The following is a 19020-nucleotide window of genomic DNA, read 5'->3' on the forward strand; positions in this document are numbered from 1 at the left end:
AAGATGGGCAAATAAAAGTAACAGTTGTCCATTACTTATATGATCAACTTAGGAACATATTAAAAATACCAGTTTCTAGCCCACAAGCCTGTAGATTCTGACTCAAAATATGGTCTGGGGCCTAAAAATCTGTAATTAAAAAATGCCACCCCAAATTCTGATGCACAGCCAGGTTTAGGAACCATAGACGATATACTGAGGATAAGAAGAGAGTATAGAGTAGATTTCGTTCTCAACAAATTCACAATCTAGTGGCCAACATGACTACGAATGCTTGAATTAGAATGATGAGGAGCTGCTGGTTATTAGAATATTTCAAATAAGAAAAACACAGCCTAAATTAAGGTAGTAATAGTGAAAACAAAGAGTAGAGCAGACATTTGAAAGAAATCTTATGGGTAGATATGACAGACAGGGTTATTTCTTCTGAGAACTCTCCCTGGCTTGTAGATGGCCATCTTCTCTCTATGATGTCTTTATGTCATCTTCCTCTCTATGTCTTCATTTCGTCTTCTTAAAAGGACACCAGTCATATTGGATTAGGGCTCACCCCCAATGACTTCATTTAACCTTAATAACTTCTTTAAAGACTATCTGCAAATATAGTCATATTTTGAGGTCCTGGGGGTTTGGACTTCAACACATGAATTTTGGAGGGACATAATTCAGCCCTTAACAACTAACTAGAAATAAAACAGACCAGTCAGGTCCTTAACATAGCATAAAATGCTCAATAATTGTTACATTCATCCCTTAAATTTCAGTCCTTTCCTCTTCCATTCAGGCCATGTAAAATCTCAAGTAGAAAGTAACTGCAAAGTAATATTACATGCAGAAAGGGCTTCTTGATGGAAGCCCTCTAGATACCAGAAGTTTAACTGTCCAAATACTAGTGGTCGTAAACCTTGTCATAAGGAATAATCTTAGGTAATCCTTACTTTGACCTGCCTCGGGAATAAATCAGAGGCAAGATGTATGTTCTGGTCCAGGCAGGGCTTCAAAAAAACTCACCCAGGAACTCTTCCCAATTCCCTTCCCTTATGGTGGAAAAGGTATTAAAGGCATTATTCATCCATCACCTCCTATGACTATCAGCATGCAGGAAAACCATCTCCAAATTTAATTTTCTTTATATAAAGGTATCAGGACTATTTTAGTTGCCAGTTACAGAAACAACTCAAATAAGCTTCAGCAAAGGCAATTTACTGGTTCATGGATCCCTAGAAAGTTTAATAACTGGAATTAAGGTTCAGAATCAGTCTTCCCTGGGATTCATCAACCAGTATATTCTCTCTTTGCCTAAGAGTCTGTTCTGTGATTCCAGTTTATAAAATTACAAGGACAGACTACGACTGGATCAGCTTTGGCCAAGTGCCCAACATAAGACCGATCAGAGGTTCAAGATTAAGTGAGAACACAAATTCTTTTTAAAAATTTTCAAAACACAAATGTAAAGAAAGTCCTTGAAAAAGAAACACTATACTTGGGAATTCCCTGGCAGTCCAGTGGTTAGGGCTCAGCGCTTTCACTGCTGAGGGCCCAGATTCAATCACTGGTCAGGGAACTAAGATCCCATCAGCCACATGGCAGCCAAAAAAAGAAAAAGAAAAAAAAAAGTCGTAGAGATACTCTGATAATTTATAATATATTTATCATTTTGAGTATTTAGCTAAAAGGAATCTATCTAAAAATACTAAAGACTGAAAAACAAGATTCTATATTATAGACAGCAATATAGACAGCAATATATTATAGACAGAAATATATTATTTTTAGCCTAATACAATATTTACAGTTATACTTGCTCAGTTAAACTAAACAGAAAAGTACCTATTCTTATTTCTAATTTTATTTTTTTTTGTTCACTGCAGTTCTTATAGCTTGAAAGTTAAATGTCGAGATCAAACTCCATTTCAGTGTAACTAGGTTTAGCTTAGCAAGTGAAAACTTGATTATATTGTTAATTTCTAATTTTATAGAAAAGAAGGGTTTACATGTTATTTTGAGGAAATCAAATGTTAAAAATAATTTAATTTTTAGATATAGTTTTATGGGCAACAAGAATGGGAATAAAAGAGAAGGGGACAAAAAAGAATGATAATGGCAATTCCAATATTTGAAGTCTTTGTGGGTCTAATTCTGCTTTTTATCTTTTTTTACTTGATTCCTGCTCATTTTTTCTTTGTTGTTTTTGTTTGTTTGTTTTACAGTGTTTTTGTGATTTCTGATTGTGGGCTTGTACTCATGGAATTTTATCTGTAAAAATTCTTGGAGAGATGGAATAAAGTTAGGCTCTCCAGAGGGGATTTTCTTTTGATTCTGCTGGGCACAAAAGGTACAACTAGGGACACGTTTAAGCTAAATTTCTTATCTTGGAGTCTTTAGACCACTGAGATTATAAAATTCTTGCTGGAAACAGTAATGTTGGTTTCTGATTATGATTTTTCAAGGGAGAATTTTTTTCTCTTTAGTTATGCATTTAAGACTTGTAATTTACCTTGTAGTCCTCTGTGGGATGGATTTATTTGTAGATCAGGTTAACAATGAGGATATATCTATTTTGCATTCCAGCACTGAATCCTGGGCTTTGTCACTTTCCCCTTGTGCCAGCAAGGACATGAAAAGTGAAATTCATGTTCACCCCACTCATTAAATGTCCTTAGAGTGAGAAATACTTCAGTTCTCAGCAATCCTTTGTGAGAAAAATCATATTTTCCTCTAAATTAATGTAGGAAAAAACACTTGATAAAATTCAGCATCTTCAAAGATTAAAAACAAACAAACTAAAAACAAAGCAAACTAAAAATAAAAAGAAAATTTCTTAACTTGATAAAGCATATCTGCAAAAAAACCTACAACTTTTTTTTTTTAATATTTATTTATTCATTTGGCTGCACCGGGTCTTAGTTGCGGCATGCAGGATCTTTGGTTGCGACATGAGAACTCTTAGTTGTGGCATGCGGGATCTATTTCCCTGACCAGGGATCGAACCTAGGCCCCCTGCACTGGGAGCATGGAGTCTTAGCCACTGGACCACCAGGGAAGTCCAAAAAACCTACAACTTAATGTTGAAATGTTCAAAGCATTTTATTTTAAAAATCAGGAAAAAAGAAAGTTGTCTACTATTACAATTTCTATATAATACTGAACTAGAGGTCTGGTTGGTGGAGTACACAAGGAAAAGATGAAAGTATAAACTGGAAAGGAAGGAATAAAGCTGGCATTACTAACAGAAGTTAGATTGCTTACATAGGAAATCGTAGAGAAAATACAGATAAATTATGATAATTAATAAGAAAGTTTTGAAGATTTGTTGAATAAAATAAAAAATTATTTGTATTTCCATGTGTCTCAAATGTTAGAAACTATCACTACACAAAAGAAATCATTGGAAGATATAACTTTAAAATATTTTATTAAAAAAGTATTTAGAGATAAATATAACAAATTTATGGGAGAAATAAAATCTTTTTGAAAAACATTATAGAAAATCTAAACAAATGGAAAAGTAAACCATATTCTTGGATTGGAACACTAAAATTTATAATACAAGTATAAGTCCCCTTCAGATTGATCTGTAGATTCTAAAATATTTCAATCAAGTTTTTTGCATGTGTAGGAGGTGGCATTGACAAGCTTTTTCCAAGACTTATATAGGAAAGTAAAGACCCACAGGAACAAAGGAATCCTTGAAGAATAGAAGAACTTACAAATTCTAATAATTTTAGCAGTATAATATTGGTAAAGAAGTAGAGTAAAACACAGAACCAAAAACTAGATTATAAATATGGTATATGGAAACTTGATCCATGAAAAGTCTAACTCTGAAGATCAGTGAGGAAAGCATAAACTATTCAATACATGGTGCTAAGACTATGGTTTCTAATTTGAATAATTTATTTCTGCCTTACATCATACAAAAAAATTTCAAATTGATTAAAGACTTAAATGTAAAAAGCAAATATTAAAACACAGAAGATAAAGGGTAAGATTTCTTAAGTGGAAAATATAAAATATAAGCAAAACAGGAATGTTTGCTAAGTTTAACTGCATTAAGATTAAGAATTCTGTCCATAAAAGGGCACCTTAAAGAAGTGAAAAGACAATTCATGAACTAGAAAAGAACACTTGTCACAAATAAAGAAGAATGGATTAGTATATGTATTACCTAAAATTCAATTTTTAAAAATTGTTTAAAAGGAATCAGTACCTCATAGAATAGGAAGCTGTAATTGTCAATAATATGAGAAAAGATACACAATCTTATTAGTAATCAAGGAATTGAAAATTGAAACTCTGAGGAGTTTTTATTTCACCTTCACAAAATTGATAAAAAATTTTAAAGTATCTGACAATATTAGGTGCTGACAAGAATGCAGATCTATTGGAACGTTGATATTTATATTACTGGTAGGGGTATAAAATTGATACTTTGAACAACAGTTAGCAATTATCTAATAAATTTGAAATTTTCCATACTCTATGACTCAGCAATTTCATTTTCAAGCATATATTCTAGAGCAGAGTTTCTCAGCCTTGTACTATTGGCATTTTAGTTCAGAGAATTCTTTGTTGTGGGAGCCGTCTTGTGCCTTATAGGATGTTTAGGGCATCTGTGGCCTTTACTTACTAAAAACCAGTAGCATGCTCCAAGTTATGATAACCAAAAATGTTTCTACACATTGCCAAATATTCCTCAGGGCAAAATCACTCCAGGTTAAGAACAATTTGCCCTAGAGAAATTTTTGTACCTATCCATCTGTACATGTTAAAGAATGTTAATAGCAGGACTATGTGTAACAGTAAAAAGAAAGCATAAAGAACTGAAGCAACCCCCAAATCCATCAACATTAAAGAGGAGAAATAAATTATGTCATAAAATGGAATACTATACAACAGTGTAAACTAATGGATTATAGTTATGTGCAGTAAATGGTTGAAACTCAAGACTTAACGTTGAATGGAAAAGTAACTTTCATTTACATATTATTGCAAACCAAACAATAGTATGTTTAGGGATGCAAATACATGAGATAAAATTATAAGGGAAAACAAGGGACAGAGAAAATTTAGAACAATGTTTAACTCGTTGAAATGAGGGTTAAGTAATTGTAGAAGGGAAACAGGGGACTTAAGTATTTTTGATTTGTTACTTATTATGTATTTTAAATTTTACTTTTTAGCTACTAAATATCAAAACAATTTTTTTTAAAGGAAACGAGTATTTTAAGCTTATAAACTGTGTAAAACAATTCAGTAACACCCCAGAAATATATTTTTTAATTTATTTAATAATTTTAGTTTATATATTTGATTGGTATGTTTATATATTTGAAATAATTTTAGAAGCCAATTTATAATATTGGGAAATATTAGGAAAATTCGGTGGTTAAAACAAAACGGATAAACCATTCATCAAGAAAGACATTCTGTCTTCAAAGACAATGACTACTAATAGATAACATATTCAACTAACTGCGTTAAAAGCAGGGCTTTTTTTTTTCTTAAATAGGATAATCTAATGGCAGTAATCAGTGCACAGAGTGAACTCCCTCTTGTAAAAAGCACATCAATTGTTTTTCCTAATTAAGATGAATATTATTCCTATGAAATGAACCAAAAAGTTGTTTGAAACCAGAAATCCCAAAAGAGATCTATAATCTACAAGAATAATTGCATGCAATTTTAATTGAAAGAAAAGGAGAGGCCTGTTTTTATCTTTGCTTTTTTCAAAACCTTGAAAGTAATCAACCTGTTGGCCAATTAACAGTGTTTTAATATTACTATCATCTGACCTAAAAATGGACATTTGATATATTGGAAGCTGTCGTAGAATTTTTTAAAATAAATGGCAAAATGACTACTGGCTATAATTATGTCCAACAGGGCACTTTTATCATTAATGAAATAAAGTTACAAATTTTTATTAATATCCCCAGAAATAAAGTATATTTTATTGTTGATTAAAGATTAGATGCTGTGACTATTCACAGAAATATGCACTCAAACTTTGTTCATTGTGAATGAGAGGAAACATCTATTTTGTTGAAATGCAAATTACACTGAGACATTTTCTTTATTTAAATTGTTGTCATTTATCTCCAATCTTTTAAAGATTTTTGGTAATGCTGAAGATTTATTCTGTTCAGTTTTAATAGATGCATGTCAACAAAATATATATTTATATTTCAACTCATTTCACGTAGTAATTCAGAACTTTGGCTGCTTATTTAAATTTGCACACATATAAGTGAGAAAGAAATAATTTGAGTAAGCAGATGTGTTATTTTTCCAATAATTTGTTACATTGACCCTGCTCTTGGTTATGGACAGGAGGTTAATTTTGTTTGCTTTCTAAAATGTTATGTTATGTTAGTTGTACTAAAGATGTTACAGAGTGGATGCAAAAAATAAAATTATAAATTGAAATTTTTGATTCCTGGTATTTCAGTTTAGCATCTTGGCAGCATAAACCTATTAGAAATATATATTTCCATATACAAATAGGGATGAATTTGGCTCCCCATTCTTTAGAAGGGGCTGATGTTAGATATTCTCTCACACTCTAAATATAGTGGTACCTCATTCAAGGTGAGAAAATTCAGGTTAAATTTCTAAGTACTTTTTTTTTAATTAAAAAAAAAAATTATTTTTTGGATATTGTTGTCCAGATGCAGTGTATGTAGTTTCAGTTGTTTTTTTAAAAAAAATTATTTATTTAATTTATTTATTTTTGGCTGTGTTGGGTCTTCATTGCTGTGTGTGGGCTTTCCCCAGTTGCGGGGAGCGGGGGCCACTCCCCATTGCAGTGCGCCGGCCTCTCATTGCAGCGGCTTCTCCTGTTGTGGAGCACAGGCTCTAGGCGTGTGAGCTCAGCAGTTGCGGCTCACTGACTCCAGAGCGCAGGCTCAGTAGCTGCGGCACACGGGCTTAGCTGCTCCGCGGCATGTGGGATCTTCCCGGAGCGGGACTCAAACCCGTGTTCCCTGCATTGGCAGGCGGATTCTCCACCACTGCGCCACCAGGGAAACCCTCTAGGTACGTTTTAAAACTAGTAATATGGGCTTCCCTGGTGGCGCAGTGGTGGAGAGTCCGCCTGCCGATGCAGGGGACACGGTTTCGTGCCCCGGTCCGGGAAGATCCCACATGCCACGGAGCGGCTGGGCCCGTGAGCCATGGCCGCTGAGTCTGCGCATCCAGAGCCTGTGCTCTGCAACGGGAGAGGCCACAAGAGTGAGAGGCCCGCGTACCACATACACACAAAAAAGTAATATGGAAAGAATATCAGCAAAATACACAGTGTATAATCTCATTTACAGTATATAATTTGAATCAATATAAGTGAATTTTGCAAATAAATGAAATTTACTCTTTAATCATTAAAACCTTTTTCATTTTAACAACTCCCAAATCGCCCAATATTATCTTTTGCTCTGTATAGTAAGTTTAAGGATATATTATTTCATTGTAAAATTCTAGGGCTAGAAAGGAATTTAGATTTTATTAAAAATCTTCCGGTATGACTGCTCAATTTAACAGATCAGGAATTTTGAACCCAAGTGTATGATATGTCTTACTCAATATCATACAACTAATCTTTGGTTCCTCAGTTCTTACTGGTGGTGAATAGGTGTGAAAAGCCTCTAGCTTTTCAATGTGTTCTTCTCTGGTCCCTCCCAGGCTTTGCTTGTTTGTCTTCCAGTTTGTGAGCTAGACAATCGGAGAACCAGTTCTGTCATAATTTTATGCAAACTGAGAGCAAGTAAGATGGAAGTGAGGACCTGGGAAGTGTTAATGTGAACTGTATTAGATCCTTACTGGAGCACCTCTCCCTCCCTAAAAGTCTTCTAAAATTATTGGCTTATTTCCAGATAAGTTGCTGGACACGTGAGATGTAACTACAATTTATATTTTAATGCTGAGTTTACAGTGTATGATTTCTTCTCTTGAGAAGAAATCTTTAATCTAAAAAATATTTGATTATTTGCATTATTATGCATTATTTATTATATGAGTTATTTATTATGCTTACTATTAACATGGTTTATTAACATTATTTTGGTTAAAACCATCTCTTCTGTTAACATACTTTGTTTTCTTTTAATCTTGGATCTTTTTTTTTTTTTTTTTTTTTTTTTTTTTTGCGCTATGTGGGCCTCTCACTGTTGTGGCTTCTCCCGTTGCGGAGCACAGGCTCTGGATGCGCAGGCTCAGCGGCCATGGCTCACGGGCCCAGCCGCTCCCTGGCATGTGGGATCTTCCCGGACCGGGGCACGAACCCATGTCCCTGCATCAGCAGGCGCATTCTCAACCACTGTGCCACCAGGGAAGCCCCACAGTAGATTTCAGATCAAAGTTTTCTATTACTAACTAGTATGATCTACTGACAAAGTGTGAGTTTATTTTTAAAGGTTTACCTTCATATTTTGGCCTTCTCCTACGTAGATTTTTCCTTCTTCTGAAAAAAGTTCATAAAACACCAAATTCTTATATGCTAAAAACCAATGTGAAGCTTCAGACCTTTTTATTTCAGTTTAAAAGGGTTTATTTTTTTCACACATATGCCTGAATTCTAGGAGTGCTTCTGTATTAGAGTAAAATTAATAAAAGCAATAGCTTCAACCTGATTTTAAATCCTTCATTGTATAATTTTACTCAATTAATCTTCAATTTATATTTTTAGTTCCTTATGGGATTAGGAAGGTTTGGAAGGTTTTTGTTTTCTTTTTTAATTGTGTAAGATCATTTTGGTTATGCAATTGGCACAAAGAGGTATTTCCTCAACTGTATGTATATATATATATGTATAAATATATTTCGTTAATAATAATATACTGTTTTGAAAACCTGTTATTCAAATAATGCTTTTATTCGGATAAGAATAATAATACATATTTATTATAGGAAATTCCGAAAATTAAGAAGAAATGAAGACTACTAAACTACCTATGTTACCACTGTTTGTGTGCCTTTTGTTAGTCTTTTTACTAAGCCTACAGTATGATCCCAATTGTCTCTCCTCTAGATACACAAGCACAAATGCGCACAACATATAATATATTTATAATGTGTTCTGCTTTTTCACTTAACATAGCACTTTTCAATGATTGGTTTATTTCAAAGTGATATTTTTCTACAGTGAGAAATTCCTTCTTTTTATAGGGAATATGCAAGAACCACTGGGGGGAAGAACTTTGTAGGAGACAGTAATAACTTGTTAAGGAATATCATTTTACATGGACCTTTCCCATTCAATAATATTGATTTTTATTGTTACTTAAATTGTAAAGAGGTTATGATTAAGACTAAATTTAATATTACCATTTCAAGTCATAAAAACATAAAGACAACAAAACTATGAGTTTAGACAAAATCATACAGTCGCTAGCTTGCCTTGGAGAAGTTATGATATATACTTCTAGCAAACAAACATTTTAAAATTCACAGATGCTACAAAGCCCTGGTCAAACATAGATTACAATCAGTTTCTATGTAACAGTAAAAATTCCAAAGGACTCTTACCCACCCACTCTCAATATGTATCACAGATATGCTTTTTCTTTTTGCTCATAGAATGTAAACCACATTTATTTCTATATCTGTGTGTATTTTAAAATAAATTACCGCAGAAAACAAAATATGGAGTACGCTGTGTTCAAATGCAAACCAACAGAGAAAGCAAAAACCTTATATTCCCTCTGAAGAGCCTGTAGCATATTTGGTGAGAATTTTGGAATGCTTATAGAGTATATGCTACCTTATAATTATCAGATCGTTCAATACATTTAGCAAATGATACTCCACTTTTATTATAACAATTCACTTTTTCTTGTTTGTGTTCAGTACTATCAAATATAGAAAGAGCTCTTTACTTACCATTCTGGGAAAGATGAAATTTATCATTGTGCCATAAATACCCTGGAAAGCAAAGAAAATATGATTATTTATTATATCTCCATCCACAGGGATCCTAACTGCCAAATGTAATGCATCAGCACCAAAACAAAAATGAAGTAAATCTATTGCAGAAAACACAAATCAGTGTTCTAAGAATTCTTGAATGTGTATTCCATGCCTTTGGACAGAGCTACCTTAGGATTAAACAACTGTTGTGATAAGTACTTTCAAAGTCAGGAATAAAACATTTTATTTTCCCCCGAAAATATTATTGGATTAAGAGAATACTGTCAAAAGTGTTTTTTTTTTTCTTTCTCCCCTTTAGCTCAGTTGAATTTTTCTTTGATAACAAACAGATAGGACAGCTATACTTAAAACTCTTTAAGGAAAACTGAGGGGCATTTTACTTTCTTGAAGTCAGCATTAATGACCATTGCATCTATTTATATGCAAATACATTTCCTTTTTGGAATCTTGAATTGAAAATCTGATGTAGGAGCTGAAAACAGAATTAAGAGTCCAAGCTCTTATTTTTCCATACTAAATAAGTGATAAAGAGCTACATTTTCTCTTACTGTTTTCTGTTGATTAAAAACAGGTTTTAATTGCATCACATAGTAAGAATTAGAACAAATTTGTATTTTGAAAAGGTATATACCTTCTTAAATTTATTCTGTCCTTTAATTTTTAAATTAACATTGACTTTCATAATTAATAATTAGTACAAAATAATCTTTCTTAGTGTCAATAGTTCTAATATATGTATACATATAGCTGATTCACTTTGTTGTACAGCAGAAACTAACACATTTTAAAGCAATTATACTCCTATAAAGATATTTTTTTAAAAAAAGGAACATGTCAGGATGTAAGAAAATATGCTTTTCTCATATCCTGATATATAATGTCATTACATATTGGTCATTTTCTGTTCCTTTATTTTCTTGTAAGAATCACAAACTTTTGGTCATTTTCTGTTCCTTTATGTTTTTGTAAGAATCATAAACTTAATCTAGAAAAAAACACACTGAGTACGTCTCCCTCTGCTAAAACTAGATGATAGCATAAATAACATATGCAGAAAAGGGATTTACTTTAATTTTTGGATAATGACATTTCAGATCCTTTGATTTTTTTTTGAATAAAGTAATCCTGACTAAAAATTATAAATGTGTTAGTGTAACTTGAAATCATTATTTCCAAGAAAGATGATGTTTCAGTAAATGAAAATTAGTGAAAATTTCAAATGACAAATACTGACAAAATTTACTGACTTTTCACTGGAGGATAAAATTAAGATTTGAAAGGTGTCCTACTTAGTTTTTCACATAGAAAATATCTTATTTTTTAGACTTTTTTTTTTTTTTTTTTTTTTTTTTTTGCACAGGCTCCGCAGCCATGGCTCACGGGCCCAGCCGCTCCGCGGCATGTGGGATTCTCCCGGACCGGGGCAAGAACCCATGTCCCCTGCATCGGCGGGCAGACTCTCAACCACTGCGCCACCAGGGAAGCCTTAGACATTTTTAATCTAAAAAAACATTTGGGTAGTAAATGTGGAAGTCTGACATTCTGTAATAATTGAGGAATTCTCCCCACAAGCATAGTTTCTCCTAAGAAAGCTGTTTTTCATATTTAATTATAAATATTAATAATTTATTTCAAAATTTTTGTATTTACTGATTTTTAATGAAAGATTTTCAAGGGAAAATTTTAGACTTAGAAATACTTTATAGTGTGTAGTGCTTATTTCTAAAGAATTATTAATACAACTTTTGATATTATAGCTTATATTTATAATTACTAAACTGCTAAAAAAAAATCAAAGTATTTTTAAGCATCAGCTCCTGAAGAGGGCAGCACGTTCTAGATATTATTGAATTTCAAGCTCAAATATGACAGCTTTGGCTTTAGTATACTTTTTTTTAAAGAACTAGAGGGGAAAAAATGGATTTTTTTTTTTATAGATGTCTACTCCCATGATACAATAAACCAGCAGAAATTCTAGGCAGCTGCAGACCAAGGTCAAAACTGTATTTGATTATTACAAAAGAACATTCAAATTAGACACCTAAAGCAATGTACTTAGAAAGGGAACAACAAAATACTAGTAAGGAGACTTTCCATGAGGAATGTGTTTTATCTTAATACTGCAGATAACTTTTCCTATTGGCAGTGCATTGACTGTCAAAACTACTAAAGGGGTTAGATTTAATTATCTCACTTCTTGCACATTTCATCTCAATTGCTATGGCAACATTCAGTTGCCTCAGCAGCAATGCACACTTTAATCAGATATTTCCTCCTCATTTCTCTATGAGCCAAAACTGTGTAGTCAAATTTACAACCAAGTCCTGATAAATCTGATAACACTTCTTACAATTTAATGCGCAACTTGCCTCCACCCACACATATAAATATTTTCAGAGAGGTTTGTAACTATTGGACAAGTATAAGACTTGATAAGAACATACATTTGGACTTTCCTACTTCATTGATATTTCTTTGCTATTTCTGTCACTATTCTTTATTAGAAGTTTTTTACAAATTCAAAACTCACTCCAGCAAGTCACTAATGTGGGTCACCTGACCTCAATAGGAGAGCCAATGAGTAAACAACCTCCAACATTCAGATGTCAATCCTCCTCAAAAGCCTATTTAATTATTTACCTTTTATCTGAACATACTTTGAATTGGCACATCAAAGAGGCTTTTTCTATTTCTTGAAAGCAGGTAAAAGAAGGAAAGAAAATAATTCAAGACAAAGCAAAATCTGATATAGGAAGAAAACTGTAGGGTATCAGACATGAAGAAAATTTGGTGAAGTTTCAGTAATGAAGCAATTTTAATGAGAAGTGAAAGCATGATGCATTAAATTGTTGATGTCATGTGGGTGAATATTAACCATCTACATTGTTGGACAAATCACCACTTTAGCATTGTGCAAAAGACTAGAGAAACTTTTGTGGGCAGATAAGGAATATTCAAACTGTCTTCAAGTCTGATTTAAAGTGTTAGCTTATTATATTTTTATAAATGTTTGGAATTTTTAAAAATAGTAACTTTTAATTTGATACTGCGTAATAAAAATTATTTTAAACTGTGATTAAGGAGCAAAGTAATCTAAGGTCTTCCTAACAATTTTAGTGGCTGCTATAAATTTGTATTTAGATAACAAACATTTTATCCTGAAGTTGTGATAGTTCTTTGGTGATACATTTTATACCATTAGCTGACGGTAATATTTCAGCATGGTTCTTCAGTCACCACTTAGTTGTGTCTAGTAAAATTTTCATTAATTGAGACCACCAAAAAGATGCTTTCTGTACCTGGTTCTACCAGTCTAACATTTTAATAGCAATTTCTAGATTGCTTCTTATGTATTACAGACCACTAAACATGGCATTCAATCAAAACTTAACCAAACATAAAAAATATTCTGTAAAATACAAGTCATATATTTTGAACTTTGAGCTGATTATTAGCAGATTATGTTCAAAATGTAGTTATTGAAAAGCTAACTTCTCATTAATGATGAAGTTTGGAAGCTGCATAACCTTAGGAATAGCTGAAGGAATAGATGTTTAATTAGAAAGAGAAACCTATACAGGAGGGGAAGCATGAAACCTGTCTTCAAATATTTGAAAGTCTTATGTAAAGGAGACAGTGAGTGTCTTAGAAAGCTAAGACAAATGATACAAGTTCCAGAAAAGCAGATTCCAGCTCTCCATAAAGAAAAACTTAAAACAATTAGAATTTCTTAAACAATGGCACAAGCTATGAAGCCCCAAGTTCCTTGTCTAAGCATATTCTATGTACTGTTTGCATATGAACCCTTTATTTTCTGTTGCTTGATTCTGGGACAACGTTGTAAAAATGTGGTAGAAGCACTCCACAAATTTGGATCTGGGAGTTCAGATGAGTCTTAATGAATTTTTCAAGTACCAGTGCTTTATATTGGTATGGAAACCTAGCAATGGTCTGCAAACAGCATATTCAGCAGGAAGTTTGCGAATCCTACTCTGGAGAAATGGTCTAAATGAGATAAACAAACAGTTCTTAGTGAAGAGCTATCTAAAACCTCTAAGGAGACATGTAAATTGGTCCTAATTGGCATTCCTTCAAGAACCTCAGTAGATGGCAGGGATTGAATAGAGGTGAAGAATGAGTTCCCCGTTCAGTCTTGACTTGGCTCTTCTACCTGAAGCTGGGGTGCTACCAGACAAGGTGTACACCACTGCCTATGTTAGACTTGTTCTCTGGATGAAAGGAAGATTTTGGCATTATTCTCAAACTCTGTATTCACCGAAGAAATAATAATTGCTCAATTAAGGGTCCAGAGCTTTTTTTCTGTACCCAGAGAAATTAAAAGTTAAAGAGAAAATTGCACTCCACGTGGGAATGCTCATCTTCAGCAAGATTGCTGAATAAGATAAAATTGTAACCGATTTGAAGGTTATAAATATAAAGAAGTTGTTGATTCTTGAGTCAAAGTAATGTTTACTTTTTGTGTAATACTAGATTCCGTAAAGTTTTAGTTTATGTTAGTTGGAAATAGTCTTTTTACTTACTTTGATTTTGAAATTTCCTTGTGTGATCCTCTCTTGAATCACTTTGAAGGAACCAAGGGGCTCACAAAGGTCTTGCGTAGTATCTAACCTTTATATACTCCAGTGCTGTTGTTTAGAGCATGAGATCTTTTGAAGAATAGCTGTCTACCAGAATCATCTCTTTCTATCTAAACAGCTGATGAGTTGTTTTGCAACACAAGAAATGCTAACTTGTATTTTTACTCTCAAAGACTATGGGATGTTAATACTTCATTAAGTATTTTATCTCCCTTGCCCCTCCGGGCCTCTGCAAATCAAATCTTTACACTATGTTGTTTAAAATTACACCTGCTGAGATTTTGCTGGCAAATGGTCTTGAAACTTGTTTCCAAAATCCTCACCCGCAAAAGCTTTTACTAGCCAGTTCCATTTGGTTGGCTGTGCTCTAACCAGTCTCTGGTGAACACAAACATAAGTTACAGAGAAACAGAAATATTTCCATGGCACTCTGGAGGAACGTTTTGATCCAAAAGACACTACTAGTAAACCAAAGTGTCATTGCAAATTCATGAACATTTTCTTATGTCATGAGTAGCAGTAGAGGGAAAGGGCTGCATTTGTGCAATCGTTGTTCCATGTGTGTAAACCTAGTCCCCAACTTTAGATCAAAGACTGTCTTCAATCAACAAGTATTTATTTAGTGCCTACCATGTCCGAAAGTTAAGGAGCCACCAAGGGACAAATAGGGGCTACTTTAAAATTCTGGTAGTAGAAACTAACACACCATTGTAAAGCAATTATACTCCAATAAAGATGTTAAAAAAAAAAAATTCTGGTATTTGTTGAATAAATGAAGAAAAGTATATTGCTGGCCTAAAAAAACCTTACAATCATCTATAGGGTTATGAATTTAACATGAAACAAAGCACAATATCTCTGTTTTATCTCTACAAGTTAAAATGTTAATCTATTTCATGCCACAGAAGCTTTTAATATATTTCAACATCACTTCCTTCATTTAAGTAGATTTAACTGAGAAAAAGCACAAATCATGTAGCTTTACCCAATATGGTCCTGCACCCCTACATCTACCAGCTTGCACTTCTTACCTGTGGAGTTTAAGGTATCTCTACTGAACCATTATTGCTCTGACTGTGAGCTTAATGAGGGCAGGGGAAATCTGCATTTTTGTTTGCACTCTGGCCAGTGCAACAGTGCCTGGTAAACAATAATAAGCATTCAGAAAATTATTATTCAACGAATAATGTATGAATAGTAAGAGGAATGAAATGGCATTGACCTAAATGCAAGAAGTAGTCAGGAAGGTTAGTGTAGTTTGAAATGGTCTTAGTTTGAAGATATGAGATTTTTTCACTGGGCCTTCAGGAATAGATGGGGTTTAAATAGCAGGTAGGAAGGAAATAAAGTATTTCTAGTAGAGTTAAGAACATGAGCAAAATTCAATTGCTTTGAATGCAGAGATATTAGTGAAAGGATTTAATCCTTCTTGATGGGACCATGGGTTGTATTATTATGGGTTAGTGATTTTGTTTGGTTTAGATTAATAGGTATTGTAGAGAAGTGCTTCTCAAATTTTAATTTGCATATGTGGGGATCTTGTTAAACTGTAGACTTTAATTTGTAGGTCTGGATTGAGGTATGAGATTATCTATTTCTAACAAGTTCCCAGATGATGTTGGTGCTGGTGCTAGACGCTGAACTGCAAGACTGCAGAGGATCCTTAAAGCAAGACAGTCATTTGCACTTGATACAGCAGGCATTTGAGAACTACTCTATGTTTTCCGGCAGTTATGGCATGATGAAAACTGAATTTACAGGGCTTCCCTGGTGGCGCAGTGGTTGAGAATCTGCCTGCCAATGCAGGGCACACAGGTTCGAGCCCTGCTCTGGGAAGATCCCACAGGCCGCGGAGCAACTACGTCCGTGAGCCACAACTACTGAGCCTGCGCATCTGGAGCCTGTGCTCCACAACAAGAGTGGCCGGGACAGTGAGAGGCCCGCGCACCGCCATGAAGAATGGCCCCCACTCGCCACAACTAGAGAAAGCCCTTGCACAGAAACGAAGACCCAACACAGTCAAAAATAAATAAATAAATAAATAAATTTTAAAAAAACCAAAAACTGAATTTAGGAAGATTAGTATGTCAACAGAGAATGTGGATATAGGAAAACCGGCTGGGAGGCTGTTTTACACTTTATCTGTATATTTCACAGATCTGGTGCTCAATTACCTGTTGATTGATTAGTTTGTGTGGACATGGTCAATTCAAAAGCACTTTCTCAACGGAATAATTGTGGGCCCACTGACTTTTTGAAAACAAGTCAAATTTAGGTAAAACACATGGGGAATCCATGAATGTTCTTCCCCTCCTCTCCATCTGGAAAAATTGTATTTATTCTTTAAAAGACTTGAAATATTAGCTCTTCTGTTCTTCTCACACTATAAAATGTAATTATTCCCTCACAATTATCTCTCAAACTCTGATATTATTATATCATAATGATAATAATAATTAGTAATAGTACAACTAGTGTTTTTTGAATGCTTATTAATAGCCCCAGGCAAACTGCTAAGTTTTATAATTAAATCCTTATAATAATGCTGTGACGTATACTGCTATTATCATCCCTATTCTTACAGATTGAAAAAAAAAGAGTACTTGCATGCCCTAATATGGTGTCAGGTACATAACAATAAATAGATTTATTCAGAGAGCGATCAATCAAAATGTATTCTAAGAAATCACTGATTTATTTTATTTTAAAAAAATTATTTATTTTTGGCTCTGTTGGGTTTTTGTTGTGGTGCACGGGTTTCTTGTTGTGGTGGGTGGCTTCTCTTGTTGTGGAACATGGGCTCTAGGCTCATGGGCTTCAGTAGTTGTGGCACACGGGCTCAGTTGCTCCGTGGCATGTGGGATCTTCCCAGACCAGGGCTCAAACCCGTGTCCCCTGCATTGGCAGGCAGATTCTTAACCACGGTGCCACAAGGGAAGTCCAAGAAATCACTGGATTTCTTAACATAGCTGCTGTTTTTGCATGATATCTTTGTCTTTGTTCCTTGATCTCCAATAATTGTGATAATGGTTAGAAATAGTGACTGTTTCCTCTGTTCCAGGTTCTACTTTAAGCAATTTACATGTGTTGTCTCATTTAACGCTCATAATAATCCTAGGACTTGTGTGTTATTATTACTCTCATTTTATAAGTGAAGAAAATGAGGTATAAAGAGGTTAAATAATTTGTCTAAGTTTCCATAACTATAGAGCAGGAGATTTGTATTCTGAACCCATTATAGTATGTTATTGACTTTAGCCTAACTTGTCCTTAGTAACATGGAATTCTGAGTGTTTTCTTAAATGAATACCATAAATTTCTTCAAATGATAATATTTGTGAAAAGTTAATTTTCTCCCAAATTAAGAAAGAGTCCATGAAGTCCAAGAAGCCTTGTTATTATTTCTTGGCCTGATGAAAAGGAACAATGCCTGATGAAAAGGAACTCCCTGAAGCTGGCATCCATTTAGCATGGGGCAAAATCTTTTTGATAAAATGCCAGCAAATCTCAGATAACCTGGGCTCCACATACTTCTCACCTCTCCAGTCATATTCCAGCCCCCTTATAATACAACTCAATTCCACAGAAGAATAAAGAATATTGCTCAAAATAGGGAAAGGCATATTCAAAAGGTAGTCTTCTTTAAATTTTTTTTCCTTTGGGGAAAGATAGCCAGCTTCTGTGATCCCTTGCTAGTGATAAGAATAATAATGACAATCTTCCAGATAGTTTAAATGTGCAGATATGGTAACAATTATTACTTGTTTGACCAGCTAAACTAGAGATCAAACACAAGTAAAACATTTCATTTTATTCCACTACATGAGGGTAATATTCTTTTTTTTTTTTTTTTAGCGGTACACGGGCCTCTCACTGTTGTGGCCTCTCTCCGGACGCGCAGGCTCAGAGGCCATGGTTCACGGGCCCAGCCGCTCCGCGGCACGTGGGATCTTCCCGGACCAGGGTACGAACCCGTGTCCCCTGCATCGGCAGGCGGATTCTCAACCATTGCGCCACCAGGGAAGCCCGAGGGTAATATTCTAATCTAAATATTTAATATTTAAATTATAAGCAAATTTGATATTACGGTGTCATAGTTTTTGAAATTATGTACTTTCATATATTGTTTTCAAGAAAAGTATCCAATATTCCTGTAGTATCCTATCTGTTGGCACATTACTTGTTATGTTAATATTGATCTCATGATTAAGGGGATCATTGTAAAATTGCTCTTTTTTTCCCCTTTTTTTACAACTATATTAAGTATTTATTTATTTATATTGGTATGGACTTGTGGATATACATTTCATCCAGTGGGATATAATCTGCTGTTACTATTAGTCAGTTTGATTTTCAAGTAGTCTCACATACGGTCAACATGATCCCCATTAACCTGACTTCTTTTTTAACATGTCCTGGCATCGTATGAGTAACTTCCATACTTTTGGCATAAAAAGATATTCGAGGCTCATTTTTGTATATTTCATGTCCCAGCTCA

General features: G+C 34.0%; 1 protein-coding gene across 3 annotated transcripts in view; it reads right to left on the reverse strand.

The window, feature by feature from the left end:
- Window positions 1–19020, reverse strand: part of ADGRL2 (adhesion G protein-coupled receptor L2) — a 626947-nt gene that overhangs the window by 203616 nt on the left and 404311 nt on the right. For all 3 annotated transcript variants that reach the window (XM_067043848.1, XM_067043727.1, XM_067043739.1), the window contains one exon: window positions 9877–9918. The gene's annotated coding sequence lies outside the window, so the exon portion shown is untranslated. The remainder of the gene's footprint in view (window positions 1–9876; window positions 9919–19020) is intronic.

This window comes from Kogia breviceps, chromosome 1 (genome assembly GCF_026419965.1).
Source record: "Kogia breviceps isolate mKogBre1 chromosome 1, mKogBre1 haplotype 1, whole genome shotgun sequence".
In the NCBI taxonomy this organism is placed as follows: Eukaryota; Metazoa; Chordata; class Mammalia; order Artiodactyla; family Physeteridae; genus Kogia; species Kogia breviceps.